The 18,963-nt window shown below is 42.1% G+C and overlaps 1 protein-coding gene across 2 annotated transcripts in view; it reads left to right on the top strand.

Moving 5' to 3' along the window:
* LOC129747536 (T-box transcription factor TBX20) overlaps positions 1 to 18,963 on the top strand; it is a 103,328-nt gene that overhangs the window by 45,674 nt on the left and 38,691 nt on the right. The window lies entirely within an intron of this gene.

Genomic DNA, 18,963 nt, shown 5'->3' with positions numbered 1-18,963 from the left:
ACAATCCACGGCAAGGCGACGGCAGTTGGCGAAGGCGATAAATATGCAAATCACTATCATTAAGTGGCTGCTGAATGGAGGTTGCCACAACAGAAACCACCTCCCGGGACCGAAGCCCGGGTTCATCGATTCATTCATCAGCCCGGAGACCTCTACGATTGGAAGTTTGCGGCTCTGAGCTCCAATTGAATGATCACCCGACGAGAGTCGTTCGACTAAATCGTGCCATTACCTTATCTGGCACGTTCGGCCAAAACACAACAGCTACACAACAACAACCGATAGCTAAGCTGCTGCTGTTACTTTTATCTTATCTCGAGCCAATACCGAAACGGGTGTAAAACACACCTCAAGAAGTTAAGCGGAAGATACTCGCTCACCTGCTCTGGAACTTCCCGAACCCGAAGAGATCGCATTAAAGAAAAATGTTTTTATTTCGACTTTAGAACTCCGATCGGCTAAGCCGAAGGAGAGAGAGAGAAGGGGGAAAGCTCAATAAAACGAACACCACATTACACATCACTCGAGCAACCTGGACCTGGAATGGACGACGAAGAGCGGGAATGAAAAAAAAACTTCGGAATGAAGGAACAAAATACGTTCTTCCAAACCTCTTACGGGACTCTTCTGGTCGAGGTGGGTTTTGAACGCAACCAGATCGTTATCGCGAAGGGGGCAGCGAGCGGTCAGGAAGCAATAAATGTAAATGCAAACTAGTCTTTAGCTGTACGGTTGCAACTTTACATGCGCTTTTACAAGGCAGCACCGATGCGAGTGAGAGATGGGTAGAGAGCGAATGGGCGAACGAGCGAGGGAGCAAGCGAGCGAACACGAGAGCTTTGGAAATTGAATTCTGACCTGTCAGTTCGATTTGGGCGAACATGCGTTTTATGAGCCCTAGCTGTAGGTAACCCTAAGTATTCCGATGTGATTGATAACGGCTCGATGGAATTGGAGGATTTTTTTGTAACTGCCCGGTTATGGATTGGACCTTAACTTGTTGCCTGAATGGAGCAAGGTGCGTTTCGTTTGATTTACAGATGAATGTTTCGGTTTTGACTGTTGTTGTTGTTCGAACCAAACTCATTTTGTGGCGACCTTCCTGAGTTTGTTTGTTTTCTGCAGTTGAAACGAAGTTATATCATTCGTTTTGCCTTCGATTTCAACTATTGAAAGCCATTAGTGAAGACACGCATTAACCTTACCTAGGAAACATTTGTTTTCCATTAAGAGGTTCGGGTTGAAATATGGAGAAGCCAAATGAGATAATTAATTTAGGAGAGTTTATGTAGAACATAAATGTTTACTTTATTGCCGCGTTTTCCTAGGAGAGGAACTCACCTGTTTGCGGAATCGAATAAATTCATAAGCTGTCGCATTCCGGAAAGGGTTTCCGTACATAGATTGGCGATTTCCATGTTTACAAGTTGCCAGCTAACAAAATAAATCGATAATTACCAAGGGTTTGGATTATCTTCTTTAATAAGATATTTCAAGAAGTTTTTAGCTGTATATTTTGCTCAGTGTTTTGGCAAATTTTCAGCAGTAAAAGAGCAAAAGCTTACTTAGATCCTGTAGAAGAAAATCGATTTGATAAGTTATTTCAATAACAATTTTTAATGGATTTTGGTTTAGATTTTGCACGAAACAACAGATTGCTCTTCCAACAAGTTTTTTTTTGTGGGATTTGTTGATTTTCACAAATTTTTGATATTTTGTACATCCCGAGAACTTGTTGCACATGAAACTTGATTTGATGTTGAGTTTTCATGAGACACCGATGGATGAAGAGTCTGGACAGTAGAGTGCCAATTTTAGACTTTTTGTAAGCATTTAACACGTGAGTCGCAAAGCTCGTTTTGGTAGTTTTACTTATTGGGTCCAATGAAATTCTCGAAGCGTGAAACTGAAGATAGAGAACTCCAAGAATTAATACGCGTAGCTAAACTGAGTGGCTAATTTGACTAAGTCACCCGTTTTTTTTTTTTTTTAGAGTGACGGGGTCTCTCCGTCACCCAAATATGGGTCCCATGACGACGAACATGTTAAATTGGGAGTTTGAAATGATCAGGTTACCTTTTGGTTTAAACAAGACTCCTTGCAGTTTTCAGCGTTTCGAATCAAAAAGTCGCCACTGTCACTCTTTAGTAGCACACAATGCCTAATAATCACGTGGTTCAAAACGTTCTATGTAAGAACCAAATTAAGATTCTTTGATCTGAAAACCACAATGACACGAACGTTCTAATTGATGACTTAAAAAAGTGTTGAAGATTTTCGTCTTTTGGAAGCAGTCATTTTTCCCACTTGACCACCCAAAAAGATGACCGGGTCAACCTTCATCACACGCTTGCCTATTTCCGCCTAAACCTCTTCAGCAAGAGAGGCGTCAAAGCTCATTCCGGAGACCGTTCCGTTTTCTGGCAGATTTCTCCCATCACCGTGATGGGTGGCCGATGTTGATGGCCAATCATCATTTCCTCGGCGGCTCCGAAACCGATGATTTTAACCTTCATCCATCGAATGGTTTTCCAACACCCGACAAGAAAAAACCCGACTAATTTCGTCAAGTGTGGGATTTTTCGGGATGATGATTAGACGTTTCGAGTGATGGCAGAAACTGTAATATGGCACGCCAAAAAAGTTGCCCACTCGAAAGATCCGATACCAACAAACAAACGCCCGGTGGATGATTGCGTGTGGCCGCCGCAAAAAAAAATACTGTTCAAACACTTGTTTGCGCCAACAGGACGGATCCTGAGGCCATTGATGAGTGTGCGTGCGTGTTTCCGAGCAAAAGTGATAAATATGAGCCCATTTCTTTGCTCGTTCAGCTGTGAACACACATCTTGCGCCCGTTTGGGTTCAGGCACTCTTCTCGGCCAAATAGCCGGGTTCGATTCGGCGTAAGAAGCTGCTCAACTTAACTTAGCCTTCTCCTGTTGAAAAGGCAACCTTGCTGCAATCATCCTCAATGAAATACTGAATCCCAAGTCTTCCGAAAACAAGAAATGGGGTGGAAAAATTAACACAAAAGCCTAAACTCTTGAATACGAATCGTATAATGCCACATTTTTACGGTTGTCCGTTTCTTTTTGAGCCCATCACGTCGTCGTCTTCGCTCCTCGTTGTCTGGTCCGGAACGGAACTCGGCAGGTTTTCCGAGGAGTTGCTTTGTCCCAGCGAAACCCAGAAGTGCCCGGCGGGCGGCCCGATTGCCCGGTTTTCTTGTCTCTCTCCCTGTCTTCTGCAGCCGAACCTTGTAGACCCACGGGAGGCTCTTGACTCGTTGTAGTCTTCGTCTTAGTCCCCTGGCAATCCAGCCCGAATGGTGACAATATTTATCCCTCACCTTACCCGATCCCGTGGCGAAGATGTTCTTGTCGTTGTTGCCTGGCCAAGTTGCTGCAACTGCATCCCCGCTGCGTGTCAAGGTGTTTGTTGTTGCGTTTTGTTAGGGGCAATAAACATTTAACTCATTTAGGCCCACAGCAACAGCAACCACACTCGAACGGCTTAAGTCGTGTCCCCTCGATTGTCGTCGGTCCACGATCTTCCCGGTGAAATCGAGAACCGAATAAATAATAATTAATTGAAAAATTCCAAATTCTACCGATAATACGATTACCCCGATCATCATCAGCACCACCACACACACGGGTTGTTGTGAGTTATCCGTGGTTGTTGGTTGAGGCTCTCTCGGATAAGTCACCCACAACACCCCGAGCGAGGCATCTTCCCGAGACGATCAGACGCGACGACGAGGTAAAGTCGAAACAAATGACCGCAGTTATTTCCCGGGATATATTTGTACGGCTATATTGAAATGTCAAAATAACCATTTTTCTTATCGCGTTTCTCTCTCTCGCGCATACGCGCGCGCTCGAGCCCGTTTCGGTTTTCAGCGATCGCGGATTCGATTCCGAACGCCTGGATCCTTCCTTGGTTCACTCACTGACCCCGTGAGTTGGAGGAAAGAAGTCTCGCCACCCCGCCAGCTTAAGTAGATGTTTATTTATGGTGAGAATACACCTTTTCAGTTGATTGTGTAATTAATCTAATCCCTAAGGGATCACGTCGACAACGATGATGGTCCCGAACGATGGTCCAATGTTGTTGTTGGGTTATCGTCGTTGGCCGACGGTGGTGGTCGATCGACGCGCATTGCCATTTGATTGATTTCTTGGGTTCGAAAGCAGCGACTTCTTGATGAACCCGAGGCTATTCAGTACTTTTTGTCTCGAGTAATCGGCAAATAATTGAAGCCATTTGTCAGCGTGCTCTATCTCTCTCTCTGGCTTCGTGCATTTTGCGTGATCGAGAGTGGCGTCGATTGGGTTAATGGTAATCATTTCTGGTGGTAGAGAAATTTCATCGAACTTAATTTGAGTGCCTCAAAACACTAGTCTTTGTTGGATTCGGTTAGTCTCTCGCGAAAAATTACGAATGAGCTACGGAAAATCAGAAATGAATGGATGCATTCGAGAACTTCCGGTTAGTTGTCGCAGTAACACTGATGAATTTTCTGACGTATGCCTGTATTTGCTTATCATCCATTGTGAGTCAGTTTTACTAGCTCTCAGCCAGAATAACATTTAGCAAAAATGAGAACAAAATTTATATACGCGAGTAGCATGTTTACACTTATCCTTTCATGTAACATAAGGTAAGCTATTCCTCTTTTTGATATCGATTTCAAAGAATTCTGAAAGCACAGTAATTCTAAAACCCAGGGTGATCGGAATCAAATATTAAATAAAAAATATGCGATTAGTTGTAAGATATCCTTCTCAATCTTAATTCATAAAATAGGGGTATGCCTCATGGAACAATTATTTTGTTCAATAAAAATAACGCCGGATGTTTCCTGGAAAGGATTGTCTTGAGTTTTCTTTATATTGGATGGGGATCCCTCTTTTCTTTGACGGAAGTGGCCTTTGTGTACTTAAATTATCTGAACATGCATTTTCACAACATTTGATGAGAATAGCTTGATTGAATTTTCCACTTTTTATTGTATCTTACGGTTATTTTATATAGTAGCCCACCCTCCCTTGAGTGCGACGAACTCAAAACTCGGCAGGTACTATTCTCTACCAAGAAAACTATTCGATGCCAAATTCCCCATCAATCGGCCCAATAGTTTCTGTGATCTTGAAGAACACATGTACAAATTGTCTCAGTTTTTAAAAAGATTTAGGTGATTTTTAATAAAATTCTTACAACGATTTAACGCTTTAAATCATTTTTATAAAATTTTGCCATGAAAAGATAAATATTCTCTTGAGTGAATTACATGTGCTCATTAATGAACTTGAAAGTTGCATATGTACGTTGTATATGACTTATTTTGCCCTAATCTCATGAGTGAACTATATGTACTCAAAAATGAACTTGAAAGTTGCAAAAGTGATTGACATGTACGTTGTAATGGACTTCACTCACAAAAAGGGCACAAAAGTACTCTGAACGGGACTCACTAAGTCACAAAAAGTGCCTGGCTGGCTTGCTTTCTGGTTGGCCGGATGCGCCTGCAGGTATGCTACGAAATGATGTCACCCCTTCGAGTTTAAGTTACGGCTAGAACAACATCTTGGCGGGGTCTTGTGGTAGCGTTTTTGATTGTCACCATGAAGGTCGGGGCTCGATCGCAAAGCTGGGAAAGTTTTTTTTTTTTCAATAAGTAATTTGAGAGACCACTCTGATGTATAATCTTGGAAAGAAGCAACCGAGCAGCAAATTGAACAAATCTCGGCAAATTGCAATTTGAGAAGGTTTTACAAACTGATGCTTAGGGTTAAAATCGAAATAAAATGAGAGTTTTTTGCTCGTTATATGATTTTTTGGAAGCTGAATTAAAAGGCCGCTGGAAGCTGAATAGAAGGTCATTTGGACTTGTTTTGGAACTTGAAAGTATCAATAAAAACTTAAATTATGAGCTACATATATCGTACTTCAGATCAAAGATGGGTCTGAGTAAGCCTTTTCGTTCATGTTTTATAGGACTGTTGGTTTCTTGGGAAGGTTCTGATATTCCGTTATAAACTTATGATTTTGTTTGAAGGTACCCTAAAAAACTTGATAAACATGGATAGTTAGAATCGTGTTAACACGTTCGTCGCCATGGAACCCATAAACGGGTGACGGCTCTCTTACTCAAAATAGCCGCTTAATTTTTCGCCAGGCGTTGTTAATCTTCAGTTCTCTCGCTTTACTTTCGCGCTCCGAGATATTTTTTGGGAGACGAACGTGATAAGTGGTCTCCCAATGACCATTTCTGTTTCAAAAATATACCGTTCGGTTTCAACAAAAGTCCTAATAGCTTTCAGAAGTTGATAAGTAATCTATCTCCTCGTCAGTCGTCTGGATACGGGTTCAGAAATCAAAATTCTCAACACTAAGCTTCAGTTGATTTTATCTTTCTTCCAAAAATTCTTATTCGGGACAAACACCCCAAACAATTTCTCATGATTCTCCGTATAGAAATCCACCAAGAACCAAAACAAAACTCCATAAACTATCCCAACTATATTTAAACTAGAGCGTCTAATGAGGTCCTAAAATTGAATTATGGCCTCAAACCCTCCTCGATTGGCAATAAACTTCGGAAGAAAAACTTCAACATAAATGCCGTAGCAGATGCTCAATTTAACACCTTATGATCGGGGAAGATCTCTAGCTGAATGGCACAATCGAACCTTTTAAGAGGCCATTTAATTAGTGGTGGCTTTGGAAGTTTCGCCTTCAAGTCAGTCAGACCCAGACTCGGGGTATTGATTTTGACAGCTGTTTGTTTACATAGGCAAAGACCCGACCCCGTCAGGGTTTGCCATTGTTTGGAGTGGCCCCTTTTTCGGTCCAATTAAAAGCCTTCTTTCTTCGAGGAAAGCTAAAAGTGACAAAACCGCAAGGAAGGGACGGAAAAATGATTTATTCCGGAGTCGTTTCTTTTGTTGCGGCGGGTTTTTTTTCTTCTGTTTCTTCTGTGTTGAGCCAAAAGTTGTTCCAGGTAGCACGACGTACGTAGGGAAACACATCTTGTCAGAAGAGGGAATTGTTTGGGCGCGAGATTTTTTCCTAGGAAGGAAACAACGAGACGTCGATTGTTTTCCACCGGAAGAAAACGACGACGGGCAGGGAAAAATAGGCAGGCCCAGTGACACGCAGTGAAGGTTTTCTGTGAAGGTAGTAATAGAAGAACGCTTCCCTCTTCTCGGTGCGGCTCTCTTAATTTCCATTTATTTTTTTGACAGTTATGTTGTGTTTGTTGTGATGTTTCTCTTCAATTGTGTGGTTTGAATGGCGGGCTTAAATGGGGCGTTGCTTGTGAAACCCTCTGGGAAGTTCATCATCTGCCGTGTTGCCTTTCCTACCAATCGAGGGACAATCTGAGACGTTCCCGGTAAACAGTAATTTCGGTCAGATTTCGTGCCACCACGCAGAGCCATTCAAAGGGTTTCCTTAGTTTTGAGTGGCATCAATTATGGCGGTCGCGGCATTTGAAAATTTCATATTTTTTAACACCGTTAAACGGTGACATGTTCGATCAAAAGAGGAGCGGCCCGGCCTCGCTCGGATTGATCTTCCCACACAGGTTTGTTTTTTACCGTTTTATTCTTTGAGTTTTGGGGGGAAAATATAGACGCTCAAACATGTCATGGATCCCCTGAATACAAAAAACCAAAAACTGCAACAAAGTATAAAGAATTCCTCCGTTTGTAGAGGGGTAGAATATTCGATTTCGAAAATTCAATGGCGATTGCGCCCACTCTCTGGGGCAGCCGGTGCTGTGCGGGGAAGTCAACAAGCAATAAAATGCATCAAAACGATGGACGACGTAATTTAAACTGACAAATGACATGCCGGATTTATGAACGAGAGCGTGCACCACTCTGTTTTGTTCGGCAACAAACCCCGGGTTCGAATAGAGAGGTTAAACGTTCCTCCAGTCGTCAGTGGCATTCGGCAGCACGGAATTGCTGCTGCTGTCAGCTTCGGTGGTCGCCATCTTTCTTTTTTTTTCGGGTTTGTTTTGGGCCGTGTCGCGCGCGTTTTCGCGCACTGTTACCACAACACAAAAGCGCCACCCACACTCGACGGCACACAGATGTGTGCTGCACTGCACATTTCCAAATTTCCCAACCCACCGAGGGGAGCGAGAGAAAGAAGAAAAAAAAAACACTCCCAAAGCAAATAATTGAATACCAAAGCCGGTACGGCGCACCCGAACAAGGTATTAAATTTTAAAATTGAAAATAAATTTCCTTTCGGTCAGCGTTCGTTTCGAAAAGGGGGTGGACAACGCCATCGGTGCACTATCGATTGCCGTTTTTCCGGTTAAACCACCGGTCATAAATTTTCCGGACCAGGCTAGGCCGGTGACTCTCTTACTCGATGGTGACCGGCAAGGACACTGAAGCCTAACCTTAGCAGAAAAGTGGAAAAGTGCGAAAAAAAATGTGGCGGCGGGTGGGAAAACAATAAAACAAGCGCTAAATGGGTTGTCATTTGTTGTCGTTTTGCCTCGGATCTCTTTGGAGCAAACCGGCAGGTTTGGGTCGGTGCTGGGCGGTGTTGGATATATCTCAGCGCCCACCCTCCCGTTCGGGAGTGCAGCGATGCGCGACGAGACGCCAAGCAGGACGAGGATGCGACGTGGGTGTCAAATGGGGCGCTAGAGAAGGAAGATTTTTCCGCCCAAATGTTTCTGATCCTCTGAAAACGTGACAAACAACTTCGACAGCTCTTTAGATTGTTTTGGGGACTGGTACCGATTTTTGCTTGGTGGCGGCGACTTTCTGTTTTCTGATGGAAAAGATATGGAAAAGCTTCAAAATCGTACCATATTCATCACTCTCTGGAAACTGTTTGGACTTCTGTTTAGGCCAAACGGTAGTCTTAATGAATAATAATTGTCATTAGACGGCATCCAATTTAATCCAATCATAATGAAAATTATAAAAAAAAATAGAAGCTAGGTTCTCACTTATTGGTTTAACATAAAGTTGCCAGATTGCTCGGTTTTATCTGGGTTTGCCCGGATATTTAATGAAAAATTTGGGAACAGTTCGGCCCGACTCGGTTTACATAGAAAAATGCCCGGACTTTGCCCAGATTTATTGATTTTTTAGCTCATCAAACAAAAAAAAATTGTGATGGATTTTTTTATGCCTCCAAAACGAAATGGAAGGTTTAGTTGAAGCCTAAAATACGATATTGAATCTGTCTATGAGCTTAGGGGAAATTTTTTTCTAAATTTTTTTCTTGATTTTTATTGAGATTTCTGAGTTTTGACAAAGTTTGCCTGGATTTTTTACGGGTTTATGGTCGTTAATTTAGAACTTAAATGACCGGATTGAGCCTGGTTTTATATAAAATTGTCCGGATTTGTCCGGCCGGTATACTTGATGAAAAAATTCTGGCAACCTTAGTTAAACACCTTTTTGAAACAAACTTGTAACAAATAGCTTTCCGATCACTTTTGACGTACTGTTGTCCTTATAGAAAGTTGCAACTCAAAATAGGAAAAGGTGGTATAAACGAGCCTAAAAGTTCCAAACGTTTTATTTTGATAATGTTACAATGTGAAAACGTTAATTTTCTCTTTAGAAATTCATATTATTATTCGCTGAAAGCTGTTGGGACTGATTTTTAAACCAAATGGTACCTTTATGACCACAAAATAACAATTCGGAAACTTCTGAACTATCAGAGAAGGAATTTGATTCACCCAGACTCCTCGTTTACCGGTTTTTCATGAAAATCAAATATCAGATCAAGTTTTAGTTTCAAGAAGTTTAATTTTTAAAAATAGTAGAAATTCAACTTTACCCGAAAAGTTTGTTTATATGAAAAAAAAACGATCGAGTCGAAAATTACGAAATGATATTTATTATTTTAACGATAACCCAGGTTTAGTGTCTAGGATTGATTTTCGGTAAACTATTCTGTTTTTTTCCGTTTTGAAAACTTACTGAAAAACACTGAGCGAAATATTCCTTTAGAAATCGCATGAAATACCCAATAAAAGCAATTAAAAAAAAATCCTAAAAAATTTCGTTTGCTTCACCAAAGTTTTCCTTCATTATTTGCTGAAAATATTCCAACGAAAAAAGTTTAAAATTTGCTAAAGTCTAGTCAATTTTCGAAGAAAATAAGATCAGAAATAGTCTGTACGAATTCAAATAAAAGGCAAAAGTGAATGAAATTACTTCTCCTTTAGTACTATTTCACATGTCTAAAGCTACCAAGTTCCAGCTTATTGGATATGGGTTCACTTGTTTCATATGATTGAAATTGACAAGCAACAGCGATAATTGCGCATCTCCAACAGAGTACACTCTCACCGCACCTAAGGTAATCAGTTCATCACGAAACCTCCGAAAATGATCTACAAAACACATACGCCAACAAAATAAGGTGATCGTGTGTTCCCGTTTCGGGTTAGGCCAGTTTTTTTTTGCTCATGCTCACACTTTCGACAACTGATTCGAGTCGAGATTAAGTCAAACAATGAGGAGCCGTCAAACTGACGAACAGCAAAAGGTGTCAGAATACATCAACTCTTTTGCGAGCTGTGCCGATGTCGATGCCGACGGTAATTTTCAATTATCGCTATGCATATGCTCACCGGTAGATGAGCAAACTGCATTTTCCGTTTGTTAGTTTCTTCTTTCCTCACTTGAAGGTGACAGCTGTGGGTGGTTTGTGACGACGATGGCGACCGAAGAAGGGGTGATGATTATTCTCCACCAATTTTTACTCTGCGTGGAGCTGATGCACGATGGATGATGTTCCGTGCCAAGAGCATCATCACACAACCACCAGAGAGCGCCAGCCAGCAAATGTAACGCTTCGACAATTATGATGATTGAAACAATTAGCGCAATGGATGGATGGATGAAGATGAGTGTGTACGGGAGAGAGAGCGCGCACGAAACCATACCGAAAGCTCCGAGGGGCTGCCAAATAGGTTTGCTGGTTGTCGTCAGCCGACCCCTAGAGGGCCACCGATGGGTGTGAAGCGGAGATTGCCAACAATCGTATTTAAATGATTCGTTTAACGATCGTTATTAAAATAAATTATTGATCTCACGGCTACCCATCACAGCGTTGAGAGGTGTGTTTGGAGAGAGGAAAAATTGAGTGAGCTCATGATGAGCGAGCAGCACAAAAAAGGGGGGCAACCGGAAACCATGCAAAGCGGTTTCGATCAGTAGCGGAGTGGAGGATGTGCAATTGGAAGAGGTAATAACAGTAGCTCATAACGAGGCGGAAATTGAAGGCTGCTTCACAAGTTATTAAAAACGGACTTCAAACATATCTGTCACACGGTCATGACGCTGGCTTGGGGAAAATTCACGCCCGGTAAATTGTTGCGGTGAATGAAGTGAAAAATTAAAATCGCCACACCGAGCTGAGCCCAGGTGTGAATAAAGCCTTCCGATGTTCTACATTGAGAGGGTGTTCCGACATGATTGTTCTTTTTCGTGGGTCATTGATCTTAACGCTCGCTCGGTTTAGGGTTCTCTCTGGCGGAACGGATTAAAGCCATCGGGCCATAATCTTTAAAAACCAGTTCAAAACATAGCATAACGATTTGTAGGAGCTACATTAGTCGAGTTTCCAAGAATTTTGGGCGCTTCGTTTTGGTCCGCTAACCAAGGGCATCTTCCAACTGGCGCAGTCAGTTGTCAGGACGAACGATGATAGCTGTCAAAGCGAACGCTCGGTGGCGCCACCACGCGAAACGGTGCCGAAGTAATATGTCGAAACCGCACCAGCCACACATTACCGGGCCCAATCACGTCCAAAACGAGAGAAAACATAAATAATGATTGCCGTATACACATCTCGCGCTTCTGCACTGCGCCAAGTCGCTCGCCCAACGGAACCAAACAACTATGAAAAGGAGGCATCGAGGGGTACCCCAACAGCAGGTAGACGGCGAAGAAGAAGCCACAGCAGCAGCACCTTAAATAATCATAAATTTAACACTTGCATCTTCTCGTGCAAACTCGATTCTACCGCAACACACGGTGTGATGCAAAAACGGAAAGCCTGGAATCGAATGCAAACAGCAGCTCGCTCTGGTGGGACTTTTGCGAACCCGTAGCTGCAATCGTAAACTTGCGATAATAAATAATAAATTAATTAAATTCCATCAACATTTTGCCTCGCGCTTTTTTTTATCGCTTCTGGCGCGTTGAAACGACGAAAAATTGGATGAAAGGAAGGAAAGCGCGGAGGAGAGTTTCAGCAACCACCAACCACAACTCTTGGCGATGCTGGTGGCACCGGCACGACAAATATTTGTTTGCGCGCCGAAAGTGGCGACCCCCTGCGGTGTTGCTGCTGCAACTTTTTCCTTTCGAGGTGCACTGTTGCTGCTGATGCAGAATCGATGCGTCTCGTGCAAAATTGCTCGCAGCAGGTGAGAATTCTAACAAGTTCCGAGTCCGGCCGGAGACTGACCCGGCTCACCGGCGCGGGACGATGACGCAATGTTCCGTTTTTGAGGTGGTCTCCCTGGATTCGAGCCGTTGTCATCCGGAATTTCTTTTCTGATGTAAAATTTTGGGTATTTTCGTGACATTACGAATGGAAAAAGGGTAGTTTTAACCATAACATGTATTTAATTAAAAATAAGGTAGATTCAACTATATTTTTCTGATTGATTTTTATTTATGATTGATTGAAACATCCATATTTATAGTTGAAATCAAATTAACGTATACAAAATACAAAAAAAAACAAACAAAAAAACGTTTGAGCAAATAAAGCAATCTATTTAGAATCGCAAAATCGTTCGCTGAAATCTGTTCCGAATAAAAATGCTCCCCTAACACGCATTGGCCAGCCCAACAATCGAGCACGGACTGACCGGAAATGACTGTCAACCCCCGCGGGAAATGTCGAAAGGACATCCTTCATTCATTCGACGGTCATTTTACCCGGTCCACACCGAATCACGATTATGACGATGATGGTGGTGGTGGTGGTGGTGCTCGGTGAAAATTTACGATCTTTCTTCGAGTTTTAGGTTGATGTTGGTGGTCACCCATCGGACCAATAATCATAACCTCGCTTATCGGGGTCATAAAAATCTCACTGCTGGATTTTCTTCGTTCGTTGACCAAAAACGAAATACAACGGGGAAAGAATTCAAGGAGTTTTCCGGAGCCCGACGATGGTCATAAATCTAATTTAATAAAATGTCCACCACCCGGTTCTTTTTGTTTTGTTTGCCGTGCAGCGGCTTAATATCTCAATCGGAAACTCACTACTTTCAGTTCAGGGAATGGCCGGTCGGCCGTGCGTGAGTTATTAAATTAAATCACGTGAGGATTTCTGGTCCGGAGTGGGTATTATTTCGGGAGACGAAAATGTCGCCGAGTGCGGCCGTCAAGTGGTGGGCGTGGTGCGTTCCCCCGTTTTTTTTATATTAGGTGAAGATTTCGATTTTCAACAGCTTCGGAATCAAGTCGTTCACTTTAATAGCTTGATATGTATGAGGATTTCATTCTAAGGGAATGACGTCACACCGAGCTACTGACGAAAGTAAAAACTGAGGTGAGAAACAAAACAGCGAACGAATTAAAAGTCATTCCCCGTCACTACTGGTAGGTTTGTTCATCGACGAGAGATTATTATCTGCAACGACGACAACGAACGGCGGCTGGCGAACAACAACAACAAGCCACGCCGGCCGGTTGTAAAGTTACTGGATATGATCTACCGAGTCCCGAGTCATCGTTACGATGAGTGCTCGCAGCTCGGCTTATCGCAAATTATCGCACCTGGGTGCGAAAGAGGGTCACTGTTTTGTCACATGCTTCCCAACGTCTGCCCTGTGCCCAAGGAAAATGGACAAGCGAGCAAATAACGAGAGCGGCTAGGCGGCGGCGGCGGTCTCGTACCTTGTAATTTGCAATTCGGTTCAATTACTGGCGAGGACAGCGACGTCAACCCGTTGACAGCTAGGCTTCGCAGAATTGACGGTAGCAAACACGCGATCTGGGAGGTCCTGGCCCAGAAATGGAAACGCTCCTCATTGATAGAGGTGTGAAGTGCGAAAATATTCGAAATTCTTTCCCCCGGATTCTTCGCTAGTGTCTTCATCAACGCCTAAGTTCCCGCTTTCCTTTGGAAGGCTTCTAGATGTCAAGGCCCTGTCTCGAGCACTCCCATCAAAGCCCCTCGATGTAAGCTAATGGAACTCTGCAACAATCCAGGACACGCATCACTTACCTCTTGATTACCCTCTGCGCTATACAGGCAGCGGCAAAGCTACGCACTTACTCACTCATTAGTTGATGAGATAGTTGCAATTTGGCGTTGTTCATTGCGGAAATTGCATCGCCACGCCGCGGCAAACCGTTCTACCCATGAATCAAGAAAATTGTAATTTCTTTCCGATGCCGGAGAGGCAACAACAGCAGCAAAAAATGGACTCAACAACTCACCTGTTCGTTCTCAATTACTGTAGACAAATTCCACAGCAAATACGATAACCTGATACGGAGTTGGTACCTACTTTTTAATATCAGAAGAAGCACTAGCTTAGGGTTATCAACGGCCGTAGATTTCTTTCCTAAAGTCATTTTCAAAGGGTTAGCAACCCTACGCCAAGTTTGCAACAATAAAAGAGTGCGTTTCTTGATCGCCCCAACAATAAAAAAGAACAAGAAACAGAGCGGCCGCAAAAAAAGAACTCTTCGCCTAACTGCACTAAATGAGTAGCTAAGGTGATAATGAATCCCGGCTCTCCCGATTAGCAATTCAAATCTTCTCCCCCTGCCTTTCGGAGTAAAAAGTGCTACCCGCTGAAGGTACAAAGCAAAAAATTGCATCATGTCGTCGCGCGGCGTACTTTCTTCCCCGCACACCCGGAGCGGAGCAGTTTCCGTCCGAAACTGATGATTTAAGCCCCTGTTGCTCTCCCCGCCTGGTCCGTCGCGCTTCAATTTTGGATCACCTTAACGAACAACAATTTGCACATGATTTTTGCCGCTCCGCTAGAATGAACTTCGGCTCACACATGCACGCACTCACTCGCCAACCTTCTTAGGGTGGTTCCGGTCTTAAATTAAACGAAAGCAAATGCCAATTATTATGAGAATTGTATCAAGTTTGGGTTCGATCTGGGTTTGATAAGATTTTTCGAAGAGTTCCCGGAATTTTGGATAGCTATTCGGTGTTGTGTTGGCAGTAAATTGAGCTTCAATTGGAGAGACCCCCCGTTTTTTAATGTTGGGCAATTTGTTCTACATACACGCAAATTTAAGATAGATTTAAAAAGTGTTTTGGCGTTAAACTGGGAAAATTCAGATGGATTTCATGACCTTTGTCGGGCCACAGATTTTTGTAGAAAGTGATAGTACAATTTATTTGTGGAGTGTGTATCCCCAGATTTAGATATTGAATCGAGCCTTTGTGACAAATAAGACAAGAAGTCAGGGTTGCCAACTTTTTTCAAATCAAGTACTGATGAAATTAAAATCAGGATACGCCAAAGTAATGATAATGACCTTTTTTGTGTGGGTCATCTCTCCACATTTTCATATCAGCAATGGTGCCAAAAGCATTTCCGTACTACTTATTTTTCATCGTATTCGCGGCAAAATCAGGCTTAGTCTAAAAAATCAGGAAAATTCCTCAGACTGAGCCTTGAACAATCAGCAAAATCCTGAAAAATCAGGCATATTGGCATCTCTGCAAGTGGTATAAATGTTTTTTGAGAGAAAATGCAAGACCGAGAGAATTGTGGTATAAATTCCGTTAGGGTGAAAAAAAAATTAAAGAGCGGAAAATCAGATTGAAGAAAAAAGTTATAAGTGAAAGACGCTTTCTAGTGAAACTAAAAGTGGTAAAAAAAAACGGTGCATTTTAAAAGATTGAAGCAATTTCACCGAACACGACAGTTTTGTTCCTCATCTAAGACTTCCGACATCAGTTAAGTACAGACCGTTCTCATGGTACCAAGAATTTTTCTTTTCTAAATTCTTGTTTTCTTCACAGTTGAGGACTCTTGAGAAAAATGGTTTAGAAAATTGATTATAAAAAGCTCTCAAACTTCCGTAAACCTTTTGTTCCATAGTTTGCCTAACTTACTTTGAGTCAAGACTGAATGGTCAGATTCGGAAAGAAGTCAACATTATATTTCACTTCCACAGAATTTTGACGACTTTTTCCTCTGCCGAACCACATATAAATAACTGCAATTGATATAATATTGACCTAGACTAACTCCGTTAACACACTTTTCACTTCTCATAGTATTTTAATTTAATGATTAATGGCATTTCGGTAAACTATACATTCTAATAGGAAGAATTTCAAATGAAAGTAATGAAAATTATAGACGGATAGATTAGATTAGGAAGCATGAAAGGTGTTGATCGGATCGGAGGCCATGGCCGATCGGGGTACGAAAAACACGTGCTTCGATCCATCGTATCTTTGTATAGATCAATGCAAAGTCAGCCTATCGACTTTGCTTCTTCTAGACAATAATACGATGTGGGTCAAATGGTCTTGTGCGGCAAGAAGTTTTCTCAAATCACGCTCTTGGCTCATTTTCAACACCTTTCATGCTTCCTAATCTAATTCATCCGTCTATAATTTTCATTACTTTCATTTGAAATTCTTCCTATTAGAATGTATAGTTCACCAAAATGCCATTAATCAATAAATTAAAATCATAAACCAGCGGTGATAAACTGTTAACACAAAACACTTCTCATAGAAAGAAATTTGTTTCTTGCTCAAGTAAAGGGTGATACGGTCAAAATTTTGTCAATTGACAATCGGACACGTGTAAATCGGTGAAATCGTTTATTTTAAAAATCAAATTAAATTTCTATTTCAAGTTTTATTAGTATAAAATTCAGGAAAAATATTCAATAAGGCTTCTGCTTTTCAAAATCTGAATTGCCGGGCCTTACGCTTAACCCCTGCCATCAGATTTTGTACAGCCACCTTGTCCACCTTTTTCGCCGCAGAAAGCCAGTTTGCCTTGAACTGCTGCTCGTCCTTTGCAGTTTTTCTGGTTTTCTTTAGGTTCCGCTTGACAATAGCCCAGTATTTCTCAATCCTCAATCTTTGGGAACCACCTGCACGTTGTTGGCGGTGTACCACTCCATGGCCTTTTAACCGTAATGGCAAGATGCCAAATCCGGCCAAAACAGTACGAGACAACCGTGTTTCATCAGGAAAGGCAGGTGACGTTTATTCAAACACTCTTTCAAGTAAATTTCTTGGTTGACAGTCCCGGAAGCTATGAAAATGCTGCTTTTTAAGCCACAGGTACAGATGGCTCGCCAAACCAGATATTTCTTCGTGAACTTTGACAGTTTCATGTGCTTGAAAATATCTGCTACCTTTCCCCTTCCTTTTGCCGTATAAAACTCCTGTCCCGGAAGCTGCTTGTAGTCGGCTTTGGCGTAGTTTTCGTCGTCCATTACCCCGCAGTCAAACTTCGTCAGCATCGTCGTGTACAGCCTCCGGGATCGCGCTTTGGCCGTCGTATTTTGTTTATCATCGCGATTCAGAGTCACTACCTTCTTGTAAGTCGATAGTCCGGCTCGTTTTTTGGCTCGATGCACGGTTGTAGACGATACACCCAGCTTATTTGCAGCATCTCGGAGAGAGAGGTTAGGGTTTCACTTGAAACTACCGGCAACTCTCTTTATCGTCACAGCGGCTTCCGGTTTTCGATTTCCTCCCGATCCAGACTTTCTGGCTGTCGACAAACGTTCCCCAAACACTTTAATTACATTTGTAACGTTTGATTTGGCAACTTTTAGCGATTTTGTCAGCTTTGCGCGAGTAGCTCGGATTTTCGCGATGCGCGAGCAAAATTTTGATACGCTGCTCTTCTTCCTTGGACTGCATTTTGACAACTGAAGAGTGAATTCCAAAATCAAAATAGAAACAACATTCTACATACACACACCTTCAAAATTAGGGGTGTTCATGTTTTTTAAATGCAAAATTGAAAAAAATACTTCAAGTTGATATTGACCAAATTTTGATCGTATGACCCTTCAGTTCAAAGCAACAAAAGCGTGAAGTTTCCAAACTTATTTTCTTCTCGACATGGATAATTATGGCAATTGATCCACTTCATTCCAATATGTTGGCGCAATACATTTAAGCTTTGAATGAAGATAACCTGAGTCAGAGGGAAGCTACACGCTCCTTTTTTCAAACTCAAAATTGAGTTTGACCGAGGTTCAAAACAAATTTCAATTCATCTATGAATTTAAAGCTAAGATGCCTTTTTTCTCCTTGCGATGGTTTAAAACGGAGCTCGAAACGCAAACTCAAGACTGATCCCTTTGTTTTCCTTCGGCGGGGAAGAAAATCTGAGTTCGACCTTACGAACTAAAAATGGATCCTTATAGGACTGAAAACATTTAGCGAGTTCACTTTGAACCGGAACAGCAACCAACGAACACGTCGCAAAACTTTGTCACCCCGGAACAATTTAACTGTCCCGGAATTGTCCGTCATTGTCATCAGATGCTGATAGCGGCTTGGAATGTCCGGAAACTTCCAGATGTAACTTCTAGGGAAGTGACATCCGGAAGTTTACTTTGTTGTTTTGACCGAAAGTGTCAAAATTTTCGACCATGAAATGTACCGGAAAATCAACATTCGGTTCCACAAACTAGTAACCTTCCTTTATTCCCCTGGAATTAAACAGCCCTCGAATAAAAATATGTTTTAAATCGGCTACCGAACAAAGTATTGAGTCTGCCTATCAGAACTTAGTTTTGAGATTGCTCAGTCAAACTCAAAGTTGAGGACTGACACTGAAGTGCTATTTTCGGCTAAAACAACTTTGTTTTTGATTTGAAAATAGGAGCGTGTATTTATGCCAAAAGCAGTCCTCTCAACATGATTTTGCACTATTTGAAGCTTTCCTACCAATTTTTTCCAATTTGCATGTTTTATCAA

This window comes from Uranotaenia lowii, chromosome 2, assembly GCF_029784155.1.
Source record: "Uranotaenia lowii strain MFRU-FL chromosome 2, ASM2978415v1, whole genome shotgun sequence".
NCBI classification, from domain to species: Eukaryota; Metazoa; Arthropoda; class Insecta; order Diptera; family Culicidae; genus Uranotaenia; species Uranotaenia lowii.
Note: the sequence above shows the minus strand (reverse complement) of the source record. Positions and strands in the feature narration are given on the sequence as shown.